At 47.5% G+C, this 13066-nt stretch overlaps 1 protein-coding gene across 1 annotated transcript in view; it reads left to right on the top strand.

Annotated features, from left to right (window-relative positions):
• Positions 1 to 13066, top strand: part of LOC138301709 (STE20-like serine/threonine-protein kinase) — a 221009-nt gene that overhangs the window by 202689 nt on the left and 5254 nt on the right. The window lies entirely within an intron of this gene.

Raw genomic sequence — 13066 nt, 5'->3', positions numbered from 1 at the left:
CATCAGGAGACAGCACATGCACGTATTCCTTTACTTGGACGATTGGTTAATAAAAACCAGCAATCAACAAGAGTGTCTTCTACACACACAATACGTCATAGAAACCCTACACAAACTAGGGTTCTCTTTAAACTACCAAAAATCGCATCTACAACCGTGTCAAATACAACAATACTTGGGAGCAACACTAGACACACAAAAAGCGATTGCCACTCCAAGTCCACAAAGAGTACAAGCATTCCAAAATGTAATATTAAACATGTACCCAAACCACCACTACCAAGTGAGGTTTGTAATGAAACTTCTAGGCATGATGTCTTCATGCATAGCCATTGTCCCAAACGCAAGACTACACATGCGGCCCTTACAACAGTGCCTAGCAACACAATGGACACAAGCACAGGGTCAACTTCAGGATCTAGTGTTGATAGACCGCCAGACACACCTCTCGCTTCAATGGTGGAATCCTATAAATTTAAACCAAGGGTGGCCATTCCAAGACCCAGTGCCTCAATACATAATCACAACAGATGCTTCCATGATGGGGTGGGGAGCACACCTCAACCAGCACAGTATACAGGGACAATGGGATGTTCAGCCAAAACAACTGCATATAAATCATTTAGAACTGTTAGCAGTGTTTCTAGCATTGAAAGCATTTCAACCACTAATAGCCCACAAACACATTCTTGTCAAAACAGACAACATGACAACAATGTATTACCTAAACAAACAAGGAGGGACACACTCATCACAACTGTGTCTCCTAGCACAAAAGATTTAGCATTGGGCGATTCACAGTCACATTTGCCTAATAGCACAATACATCCCAGGGATTCAAAACCAGTTGGCCGACAATCTCAGTCGAGCTCACCAACAAACACACAAATGGGAAATTAATCCCCACGTACTACAAGCTTACTTTCTACGCTGGGGAACACCAGAAATAGACCTGTTCGCAACAGAAGAAAACACAAAATGCCAAGACTTCGCGTCCAGGTATCCACGCCCTCAGTCCAAGGGCAATGCGTTATGGATGAGTTGGTCAGGGATATTTGCTTACGCTTTTTCCCCCTCTCCCACTCCTTCCTTATCTGGTAAACAAATTGAGTCAAAACAGACTCAAACTGATACTCATAGCACCAACCTGGGCTCGCCAACCATGGTACACAACACTACTAGACCTGTCAGTAGTACCTCATATCAAACTACCAAACAGACCATATCTGTTAACTCAACACAAACAACAGATCAGACACCCGAATCCAGCATCGCTCAGTCTAGCAATCTGGCTCCTGAAGGCTTAGAATTTGGACATTTAGACCTTACACAAGAATGTATGGAGGTCATTAAACAAGCTAGAAAACCTACTACAAGACATTGTTACGCAAACAAATGGAAAAGATTTGTTTATTACTGCCATAATAATCACATTCAACCACTACAGGCTTCCGCAAAAAATATTGTAAGCTACTTATTACACTTACAAAAATCTAAACTAGCATTTTATTCTATTAAAATACATCTCACAGCAATATCTGCCTATCTGCAGATTACACATTCAACATCACTTTTTAGAATCCCAGTTATCAAAGCATTTATGAAGGGATTGAAAATAATCATACCCCCGAGAACGCCACCAGTCCCCTCGTGGAACCTCAATATTGTATTAACACGACTCATGGGTCCACCATTCGCACCTATGCACTCTTGTGAGATGCAATACTTAACCTGGAAAGTAGCCTTCCTAATAACTATCACATCTCTTAGAAGAGTAAGTGAAATACAAGCATTTACTATACAAGAACCCTTTATACAAATACATAAACATAAAGTGGTTCTCCGTACAAATCCCAAATTCTTACCAAAAGTTATATCACTGTTCCACCTAAACCAAATAGCGGAACTCCCAGTTTTTTTCCCACAACCAGACTCAGTAGCCGAAAGAGCCTTACATACGTTAGACATTAAAAGAGCACTAATGTATTACATTGATAGAACAAAACAGTTTCGCAAAACAATTGTTTGTAGCCTTCCAAAAACCTCATGCAGGAAATCCAATATCCAAACAAGGCATTGCCAGATGGATAGTGAAATGTATTCAGACCTGCTATATTAAAGCAAAAAGAGATCTACCTATTACGCCAAAGGCGCACTCCACTAGGAAGAAAGGCGCCACAATGGCCTTTTTAGGAAATATACCTATGACAGAAATCTGTAACACATGGTCTACGCCTCATACATTCACAAAACATTACTGTGTAGATGTGTTAACAACACAACAAACCACAGTAGGACAGGCTGTATTACGAACATTGTTTCAGACAACTTCAACTCCTACAGGCTAAGCCACCACTTTTGGGGAGATAACTGCTTACTAGTCTATGCACAGCATGTGTATCTGCAGCTACACATGCCATTGAATGGAAAATGTCACTTACCCAGTGTACATCTGTTCGTGGCATGAGACGCTGCAGATTCACATAGGCCCTCCCGCCTCCCCGTGAGCCTGTAGCCGTTATAAGTTGAATTAAACTTGTAAATTTGTAAATATATACTATTTTATACACATTATGTACATACATAGTTACTCCATTGCATGGGCACCTTTACTATATACACAACTCCTACCTCACCCTCTGCGGGAAAACAATCCAAGATGGAGTCGATGCCCATGCGCAATGGAGCCGAAAGGGAGGAGTCCCTCGGTCTCGTGAGTCGAAAAGACTTCTTCGAAGAAAAACAACTTGTAACACTCGGAGCCCAACACTAGATGGCAGGATAATGCACAGCATGTGTATCTGCAGCTACACATCCCTCAGTAGTGGTTCATTAACCACTACTGCATGTCTTTTGCAGTTCCCTCCAAGATCTGAACTGTTGGTGAGATTCCCCTGATGCTGTGCCCACTGGAATTTCAGGTCCCACTGCAGAGCCCACATATGCCATCTGACATGTTTGACGAACAGGATGCGGGAGGCGATGAGTCCCAGCAGCCTCAGTCTGTCTCGCTGAAATCCAGGATAGAGGCCGAAACATTGGTATCATACCTTGAATATCCTGGACTCCCTGCTCGGGAGGATAAGCCCGAAACTGCACTGTGTCCAGAACAGTTCAGATGAAAGAGAGCCTCTGAGAGGGAGTCAGGTGTGATTTTGGCACGTTTATATTGAACCCCAGTGAATGCAAGAGGTTTGTCATAGTCAGAAGGTGGGTGACGAGAGCCTGGGGCGTAGAAGCCTTCAACAACCAGTCGTCGAGGTAGGAGGAAGACTGAAATCCATAACCTGCGCAGATGAGTTGCTACCACCGCCATCATTTTTGTGAACACCCGAGAGGCACTGGTGAGACTGAAGAGGAGCAAAGTAAACTCAAAGTGCTAGTGGCCCACCTTGAACCGCAAGTAACGCCTGTGGGCAGGCAGTATAGGAATGTGAGAATACGCATTCTGCAAAACAAGCGCTACCATCCAGACTCCTTGGTCTAGGGCAGACCAGACCTGAGCAAGAGTAAGCATCTTGAATTTCTCCTTTTTGAGGAAGAGATTAATGTCCCGTAAATCCAGAATAGGATCTCCCATCTTTAACAGCTTGTAAGAGAGAGTGTCCCGCACGTTCGGGGACCCGAGGCAGCACCTGTGCCACCGTATCCCATGAAGTATGGGAAAAATAGCCCAATGCGCATGATGGGTTTACAGACCTCAATGCCAGGCTGGAGAAAGAAAGCATTTTCTTTCCAAGTTGATCCAGCGTGTTGGATTCCTTATCCGGGGGAGCGGAAGGGACGGCACCATGCGCAGTGGAGGCCTGGACCACCAAGCTGTCCGGGGTGGGGTGTTGGATGAGGAAACGAAGATCTTTAGGAGCTGGTCTGTGGTCGCGGCTGATTGTCTTATTTACGGGAGCCCATGTGCTGGGTTTGGGCCAAGTCTCCATCAGGACATCAGTGAGGGCATCATTAAAGGATAACAATGGTTCTGATGTGGAAACCCTCGTCTGAAGCACCTCAGTCAGGAGGTTAGTCCTGACTGGCACTGTGGGCAAATCTAGGTCCAGGACCTCAGTTGCCCTGCGCACCATAGCATATGAACCTACCTCCTCCGTAGCCACAGTAGGAGGTGAGAGCATGTCAGTATCTGGAGAAGTATCCAGTCCACTAGCTTCCCCTAGTTCCTCATACCAGTCCATTTGCTCCAAATCATATTCTAAAGGGTCATGGAACCCCTCCTACTTCTCACCTGTACCTGGCTGATCAAAATAAGCCTCAGGCACTGATCTGGCCCCTGGCGGCACCATCAAAGTCTGAATCTGCGCCGAATGACGTAGTTCCAGCTCCTGATCATCTGGAATGAGGATGGGGCTCACACCACTGGTGGGTACCAGAGATCGACCTTTTCGCAACACCAAAAAATGCAAAATACCAAGACATTGCATCCATGCACCCACCCACACCACACCACTGCAAGGGCAATGCATTGTTGAGAAACTGGTAAGGGAGATTTGCACATGCTTTTCCACCAGTTCTCCTCACATTCCTGGTCATAAGCAAGTGCAAACAGTCACACATGACAGTTATCAGCATCGCCACACTGTGAGCAAGACAAACATGGCTCTTGGACTGGTGAGAATGGCACAACGGAACGTAATAAAATTGCCAACAAAGCACAACCTTCTCACCCTTAAAAGAGGGAAAGGTCTACCAACTGGAACTAAACTCTTGGAGTCCGGTGCCCCAGCCCCTGAGGACATAGAGTTTGGTCACCTCAGCCTCCCAATGGGGTTGTGGACATCCTAAAAGGGGCGAATAAAAGAAGGTGCTATCCAGCAAAATGGCACTGATGCTGTAATGCGGTTTAGGAACGCAAAACTGAAGACACCAAAGTAATCAGATACCTCACACACCTACTACATGACAACCTCATGTAAGTCTCGCTAAAGGTACACCTAGCGGTAGTAACCTCAACAAGAGGACACATAGGAAGAATCCTCTTAACTGCCCCAGTGATTAAAAGGTTACTAGAGGGGGCAAAGAGAACACCTAGGTCAGCAGTAGCACCAGCGTGTGACCTTAACCTGTTGCTGACACAACTAATTAAGGTGCCCTTTGAACCATTGCACGAGGCAGCGCTGCTGTTCCTGACCTTTAAAACTGCCTTCCTAATGGCAAACATCATTATGTAGGGTCAGCAAGCTGCAAGCCCTAACCACCCGTGAACTCTGTCATAATAGTTCCATGTGAATCAAACAATTCTTCTCCAAGCTTTTTTCCAAAAACACAGGTCGAAAGAGCCCTACACTCACTGGTTGTCTGCAGAGCAGTAATTTACTACATGTAAATAATTAAAGAGAATTAAAGAAACCACTTCTTCATATGAAGCAAAGGATCATCAGTAACAAAGGGCACCATTGCAGGAGGGATAGTGCAACAATACAATGTTGCTACCAGGTAGCAGGCAGACATTTGAAAGGAAGGCCTAGAGCACATTCCACAAGAAAAAAGGGTCTACTTTAGCTTTCTAGCAAACGTGCCGCTAAGCGGCATGTGCATGGCAGTTAACTGGTCTTCAGTCCACACTTTCACGAAACACTATGGGCGTACAGTTGAGCAAAAAATGGGACAGAGGTGGTAGAGCACCTGTTTGCAAATTCAACCTTATTTTGACACCATCTCCAAGAGGAACCAGAGACACCTACAGAATCAATGCACTGAATGTGAATCCAGATAAGGTGCCATTCAGCAAAACAAAATGGATACCTACCAGACATTGGCCTGGTCTGTCCTACTACTGTGGCTACAGAGGAAGAGGCTACATTTACAAGCTAGTGCCGAAGGGCGGCTGAGGTCCTGAACCATATGGCAGTCAAGACCAACGTCTTCACAGAGGTGCTTCTACCCAGAGTAGTCCCTACAGAGCCTCTTCTCCCCTTTAATGAAGCCGTCACTAATGTCCTGCTTGGAGCCTGGGCCAAGCCCTGCTCCTCCGCACAGGAGGATGCCCACCACCACAACTCCGCTACTGGGATTCAGCTTTCATCCACCACCTTGCCCATGAGAGCCTAGTCGTGCAGGCCTATACGTCTAAGGTTAACCCTGATGTGTTCCCTACCACACCACCTGATAAGGAATCCAGAGGCTAGACACCAGTGGTAAGAGGATTTTCTCTTCTATCAGAATTTCACTGCGGTCTTTGAAGGCTGCATGCATCTTAGGCTGGTATACCCATACAGTGTGCTCCCCACAGTCTCGGAGGAAACCAAGCCATTTCCAATGGCCAGTGTAGGAAGCTGGCCTGGTGTGTGGTGGGTACCTATGGTACTTAAACCTTATACCAGGCCCAGGTATCCCCTCTTAATGAATTTAGGCAGTGTCTAGAAGCCAGTCTCTACCCCTAACTGTGGATGGGCACCCAAGGCTTATCTAGGAGATATGCAAAGCTCATGCAGTGCCACTGTAGTTACACAGCACTTACACACGTGAAATAAAAAACTCAGTTGTACAAAAATAAAGGTACTTTATTTTTGGAACCAATCACCACAAATTACTAGACAGGTGACCCACCCTTAGGAGGTAGGTAATACACTAAATATATACACTAGCAATCAGAAATAGGCATAGAAAAGGTTAGAAAACAGTGCAGTGATAACCAATAGTAACCCTAGAGGGAGCACAAACCATATACAAAAAAAATGGAATGCGAACAAGGCACCCCCACCAAGGTAAGTCAAATGTGTAGAGGGGAGATGGGAGTACTAGAGTACTAGAGAGCCACAAAGGTAAGTAACACAGTACACCCCCAGCGACCAGGAATGCAGGAGTAAATCACTGGATTTTCCCCAACCACCCAAAAGGAGGAAAAGAAGTAAAAGAAGACACTCTGAGAAGACTGTAAGAAAACCAGTGGTGCATTCCTGAAGAAAGAAGACCTGTGGAGAGAGGGGACCAAGTCCAAAAGTCACAGTGGAGTCCAGGAGGAGTAGGAGGTACTACCCACCCAGCTGTGGGTGCAGGAGTTGGTCGACGGTTCTGAAGAACAGGTCAGTACTGCAGCCCCAGAGCTGGAGAAGAATTCCAGATAAATGCAGAAGATGTCCCACGACGGAAGGGAGATTGCAGACTGGTGTCGGTGCAGGATTTCCACCAACAAGCCTTGGCAAAGGCAAACTCAGGGTTGGAGGAAAAGAGGTGCTGCTGGGGACCAGCAAAGTCCAGGAGGAATCTACCCAGGAGGAGGAGTCACAGGAGGCCCTCTGCATCGCAGAAGGCCTACAGGAGCAGAGGCAGCACCCACAGGAGTCCCACAGGACAGGGACATAGGAGTCGCAGGAGCAGCCCACGCAGCACTACAGAAGTGGATCCCATTCTGCAGGAGAACCACGCAGGAGGCTGTGCTTTGCAGGATGGAGTGCTGGGGGCTGGAGCTACAATTTGCCTGAAGATCCCTTGGAGGAGATGCAAACAAGCCTTGGCAGCTGCAAGAGATGCAGTGCAGTGTCCTGCGTGGGAAGGCAAATGCTTACCTCCACCAAAGTTGGACAGCTGGCAGAGAGGACCAAGAGGACTACTCCGGATCACCACCCATGGTGCAGGATCCATTCAGCTCACCAGGAGAGGGGATCCACGCAGCCGGTCGTCAGTTGTTGTAGATGCCTGCAGTTGCAGGGAAATGACTCCTTCACTCCAAGAGAAAATTCCTTCTTGTGCAGGCGGAAGAGTTGCATTCTCAGAGGATCCACAGCAAGGAAATTGTTGCAAAGCTGGAAACAATATTGCTGAAGAGTCCTTTCTTCTTGGAAGCACCTTGCCGGGTCCTGGAGGTTCCAATCACAGTTCCGGAGGCCAGAAGGCGAAGTAAAGGTTGCAGAGGAGTCCTGCTGGAATGCTGCAAGCCGAATCTGAAGACCCACCCAAGAGAGAGTCCCTAAAAATCCCTTAAAGGGGGATTGGTCACCTAGCCAGGTAAGCACCTATCAGGAGGGGGCACTGATGTCACCTGCCTGGCCTGGCCACTTAGATGATCCCAGAGTTCCCTGCCAACCTTAGAATCAAGATGGCAGGGACCCTCTGGAGGAGCTCTGGGCACCACCCCTGGGGTGGTGATGGACAGGGGAGTGATCATTCCCCTTTCCTTTGTCCAGTTTTGCACCAGAGTAGGGACTGTGGGGATCCCTAAACCGGTGTGGGATGGTTTATGCACGGAGGGCACCAAATGTGCCATTCAAAGCAAACCAGTGGCTTGGGGAGGCTACCCCTCCCATGCCAATCACACGTTTCCAAAGGGAGAGGGTGTTACCTCCCTCTCACAAAGGAAATCCTTTGTTCTGCCTTTCTGGGTTTGATCAGATCAAGCAGCAGGAGGGAAGAAACCTGTCAGTTGGGCTGCCTGGAAAACCCTGTAAGACTGGTGGTAGCAATGCTGGGGGTCCTCTAAGGAGCCCCCAGAGTGCATGGAATCATACTTCCAATATTTGTAATAGAATTGGGGTATGATTCCGACATGTTTGATACCAAACATGCCCAGTTTCAGAGTTACCATTATGTAGCTGGACATATGTAGTGACCTTTGCCCAGCACACGCATAAAATGGCGCCCCTGCACTCACGAAGTCCAGTAAAATGGGGCTAGAGTTTGTGGGGCACCTCTGTTAGTGAAGGGGTACCCTCATACACAGGTACCTGTCTCCTTCCCTCTGAGCTGAGAGGGCCCACAATAGGGGTGACTTGCAGTGACCTGTAGTTAAATCTGGTGCGTGCACCCAGTTCACGTAGGCTGCAATGGCAGGCCTGCAGAACCCTTTGCATGGGCTCCTTATGGGTGGCAAAATAACTGCTGCAGCCCATAGGGATCCCCTGAAACCCCAATGCCCTCGGTACCTAGGTACCATATATATGGGGGGGAGGGACCAGTATGGCAATTGTGGGAAGAAAAAGGTACAATTTAGAGGAGAGAGCAAAGCTACTGGGGTCCTGGTTAGCAGAAACCAAGTAGACACAGTCAAACATACTGACAACAGGCAGAAAATGGGATTAACCATGGCAAAAAAGAGGACACTTTCCTACAGCCGGGATGCAGCATAGTTCACAATCCGCTGTTGACTGGACATGACAGACTAGGTAGAGCAATTGCATCGTCTGTGGCGCTTTGCTGTCATGCATAATGACTTCTCGGGGGCTGTCCAGACATCCCTTGTCGACATTTCTTTTGTTGGTACTAGCCTCTTTGGTGACAAGACAGATTCAGCACTCAAACTCTTAAAGGACAGTAGGACCTGGCTGTTGGGACTCACAATGTGCCCAAGCCAGGCCCTTTCTGCGTTATTCTCCTTTTGTGTCTGCGGTCGGGGTTACCAGCTGTGTCAATTTCCAACGAGCTACCACAGGCAGCAGGCTTCCCAGTGTTTTTTTTGTGGCCACGTACATGGCTCCTACAAGCTTCTTTTGTACCCTTAGTACCACCCCTCCATTCCTCCCTACCCCCCCAACACTAACACCCGGGCAGCAGCTGCCTCCCAATCTCTTTAATATGCCCTCCCAACATTAAGGGCAACTGGTCGGCAGCAAGATCAAGCACCACCTGCCCCACTGGCAGTACATATATTCAGACAAACGGGTGCTCCAATTTGTTTCACAGGTTATGCCCTTCCATTCAGAGAAATCCCACCACCAATGCCATCTTTCTCATATCGGCTGATGGAGGATTACCCATCCCTACTGCATCAGGAAGTGCAGGTTGTTTAGGCTAAAGGAGCCATCAACAGGGTGCTGGCGTCAGAAATATGTTGTGGTTGCTATTCCAGCTACTTTCTGGTGCTGAAGAAGGATGCCTCCACCCTGTAGTAAACCTAAACCCATTCAACTATGTACTTTGAAAGGAGAAATCTCATGTTGCCTCAGGCCCTGGACTCGGAGACTTGATTTTAGCGTTCTTCAAGGACACATTTCCACATACCCATCCTGCTGGCCCACAGACACTGCCCAAGGTTCACAGTGGACCATAAGCACTTTTAATTCATTGTGCTTCCCTTTGGCCTTAACAGCATCCCTCAGGCTTTGACGAAAGTGATGACAGTGGTTGTAGCCCACCTGTGGAGGTCAGAGGTTCCAGACTTCCCATACCTCAACATCTAGCTGTTAAAGGCAGGTTCACCCAACAGGTGTCACCCACCTCAATACTATGGCTGATCTCCTGCATTTGATGCAGTTCTCAGTCATTGTGCCGAAGTCATATCTGACTTCCTCTCAGACATTTCCTTTTATCAGATCTATTCTGAAAACAGTGCAATTCCACGTCTGTCCTCCAGAGCGGTGATTTCCAGGGTTATTCAGTCCATGATTGCGAATTTTCAGCCTCTATCCTGGATTTCAGTGAGACTAACTGAGCCTCCTGGCCACCTGCATCCTTCTGGTACAACATGCCTGCTGGCATATACGAGGTCTGCAGCAGGACCTGAAGTCTGTCGGAGAGAGTGATCTCTCCGACCTGATCAGATATCAGAGGGAACTGCAGAAGACTTGCAAGGGTGGCTAACAAAACACAATTAGGTCAGCGACAGACTCCCTCTCCCTTCCTTACCCAGATCTCACAGAGGTGACAGCTGCCTCTCTTCTGGATTGGGGCGGCCATCTAGGAGAGTTTGTTGGAGTTGAGAGCAATGCGCTTGGCATTGAATGCCTTTCTCTTTTCTGTCAAGGGAAGGCTAGTCCAGGTGCTCATGGACACCACCACCATGTGGTCTTGGAACAAACAGGGTGGGGTTGTGGACCCAGTGCCAGGACCGTCTCTGCCTCTGGGCGTGACTGGAACATCAGGACATTTTCCTGACTGTGCAACATCTGGTGGAGTCTATGAACACTAGGGCGGACAAACTCAGTCACCAATGCTTAATGAAACATGAATAGTATCTACAATAGATGATGAGGCAAGGTCTCCGCGACTGGGGATAACCTTGGTGAGATCTATTGCCGAGAACGTGCAATATCAGTGCATGTTGGTGTTTTCAAGCTCTTTTGTTTCATCTCCTGCCCCAAGTTCTGAAAAAGATCAGGACAGGTTGGGCACAATTCATCCTTTTGCCTCAGATTTGGGTAAGAGAGTATAGTAACCTGAACTCCTGTGCTTGAGCATCAGTCCTCCAATCAGCTTGCATCAGTAGGGCTGGGTCCTTCACCCAAACCTGCCCATGCTCCGCCTCCATGCATGTAGATTGAAAGATGGCAGTTGAGAGTCTATGATCTTCCTTGGCAGTTGAGATGCTGTGATCTTCCTCTCAATGTCTGTGAGGTCATCTTTGAAGCCTAGCATTCCTCCACTAACACTCTATATGCCTGCCATTGGGCCAAGTTTGTGGCTTGGTGCACTGACAAACATTTTGGCCCTCTTTCTGCACCCTTGCGCAAAGTGTTGCTGTCTGTTTTGTCTGCGAGGATGCTAGTGCACACTGCAGGCTACAGAATTGCTGCCGGCTCGATTATGAGCCAGAGACAATGCTGTAGCTTGGTTCCCTCGTTTCCGACCTAGCAGGAAACCCATAATAGCTCTGGCAGTTAGGTCGCCGCCTAGGCGGAGGCCACCCTTTCTGTCTGCCAAACTCATAATGGGGCCCTTTGTCTCATTTGCATCCCAACACCTTTGAAATCCCATTCCTAAAAGGTGTATAGCCAGAAGGACTGTGTACTGCTTTTAGTGCATTCAAGTTTGTTGTGCACAAGTAAATAGGTGAGCCATGGATATTCCACAGTTATTTTCACGATTAAAAAACAGACACCATGGCTTTACTTTGGCGCATCCCTCTTATGGATATTTGCAAACATCATCTGCTCACACATTCACAAAACTACTGTTTTTACAATCATTGTAGAAACCAGCATAACGGGGTCACACTGTTTTAAAATCATTAAGTATGGCTTACTCCTACTTTCTGTCCACCTCAGGGCAATGGGAATGGGGCACTGTCTTTAGGTTACTGCAAATCATACAGTCTATAACAACACGCTGCAGGAAGAGAATGCTGCTTACCTGTAACCAACTGTTTGCAGCTTGTTGTGTTGTAAAGTCACATGAAACCAACCTCTCGTGTGGCTGGAAATAAGTAGACTGGTTAGTTTGACTTTACTAAGCTTTTCTTTAAATCCTCATGCATAAGCAGACACATCTATTACAGTGATATCTGAATAAAATAATTTCAACTGGAGTCTCCATGCTGATACATTATAGCGTTTGGATATATGGTCACAAGTCGTTCTCGAATCAAAACTTAATTCTTGAAGTAACCTTTGTGTAATGTTCCAAAATACCATGAGATTGCCGGATAGTACAAAGGATATGATCTATAAAACAACAACAAGGTGTTACTCTTAAGTAATATTCTATCTGATAGAGACTTCTAGTTGCAGATTCCTTACCTTAGAATTTTCCCCCAGGCGTCAGACTGGATCCGGAGATTTTTCATCGAGCAATACCCTTGCATGTCGGTAGGTGGTGTTGGTCGGGAGTAGTATATAGACGCCGCCCTCACGCAGTGACATCTGTTCTTTTCTTTGCACGCCACGAGCTGATCTGGAAAAGAGCTATCCTGGCTATTTTTGGGCCGAATTCGACCGTTTTGTAAAGTTTTTTTCTGTGCGACTTTGGTGCATCGAGGAAGTTCCCAAAGACCGGGTTCAAGCCATGCGAGGACAGTCATCGGACAATGTCGATGACGGATCCTCATCAGGCTGGTCTCTGGTGTCCCTAAGTCGTGCTCGGAGTGCTGGGCCATGCACCCGAAGGTTTTGAGGGAGCGGTCCCTAAAGCTAATGGCAGCCCGGCACTTGAGTCCGCGTAGGTCCTGGTCTCGAGATTGGTCGCAGAGTCATCACCACTCGTCTTCTTCCTAATCGTCGGTTCAAGGTAAAAAGAAGTCGAAGAAGTCCAATCGCTCTCTGACTTCGCCCTGTTGCTCGGCCGACGTGGGAAGAGCGCCTACGCACTAGGCCTCCGTCCTCAGAGCCTGCGTCTGGGTTGGCTCTGCGCTTCCCCGAGTTTCCCAGAGTGACCCCCGCCCAGCTTAAGGAGTTTTATGAGGCCATGC

This window comes from Pleurodeles waltl, chromosome 6 (assembly GCF_031143425.1).
Source record: "Pleurodeles waltl isolate 20211129_DDA chromosome 6, aPleWal1.hap1.20221129, whole genome shotgun sequence".
Lineage (NCBI taxonomy): Eukaryota > Metazoa > Chordata > Amphibia > Caudata > Salamandridae > Pleurodeles > Pleurodeles waltl.
The sequence above is the reverse complement of the archived record's forward strand: the minus strand, read 5'-3'. Positions and strand labels throughout refer to the sequence as shown.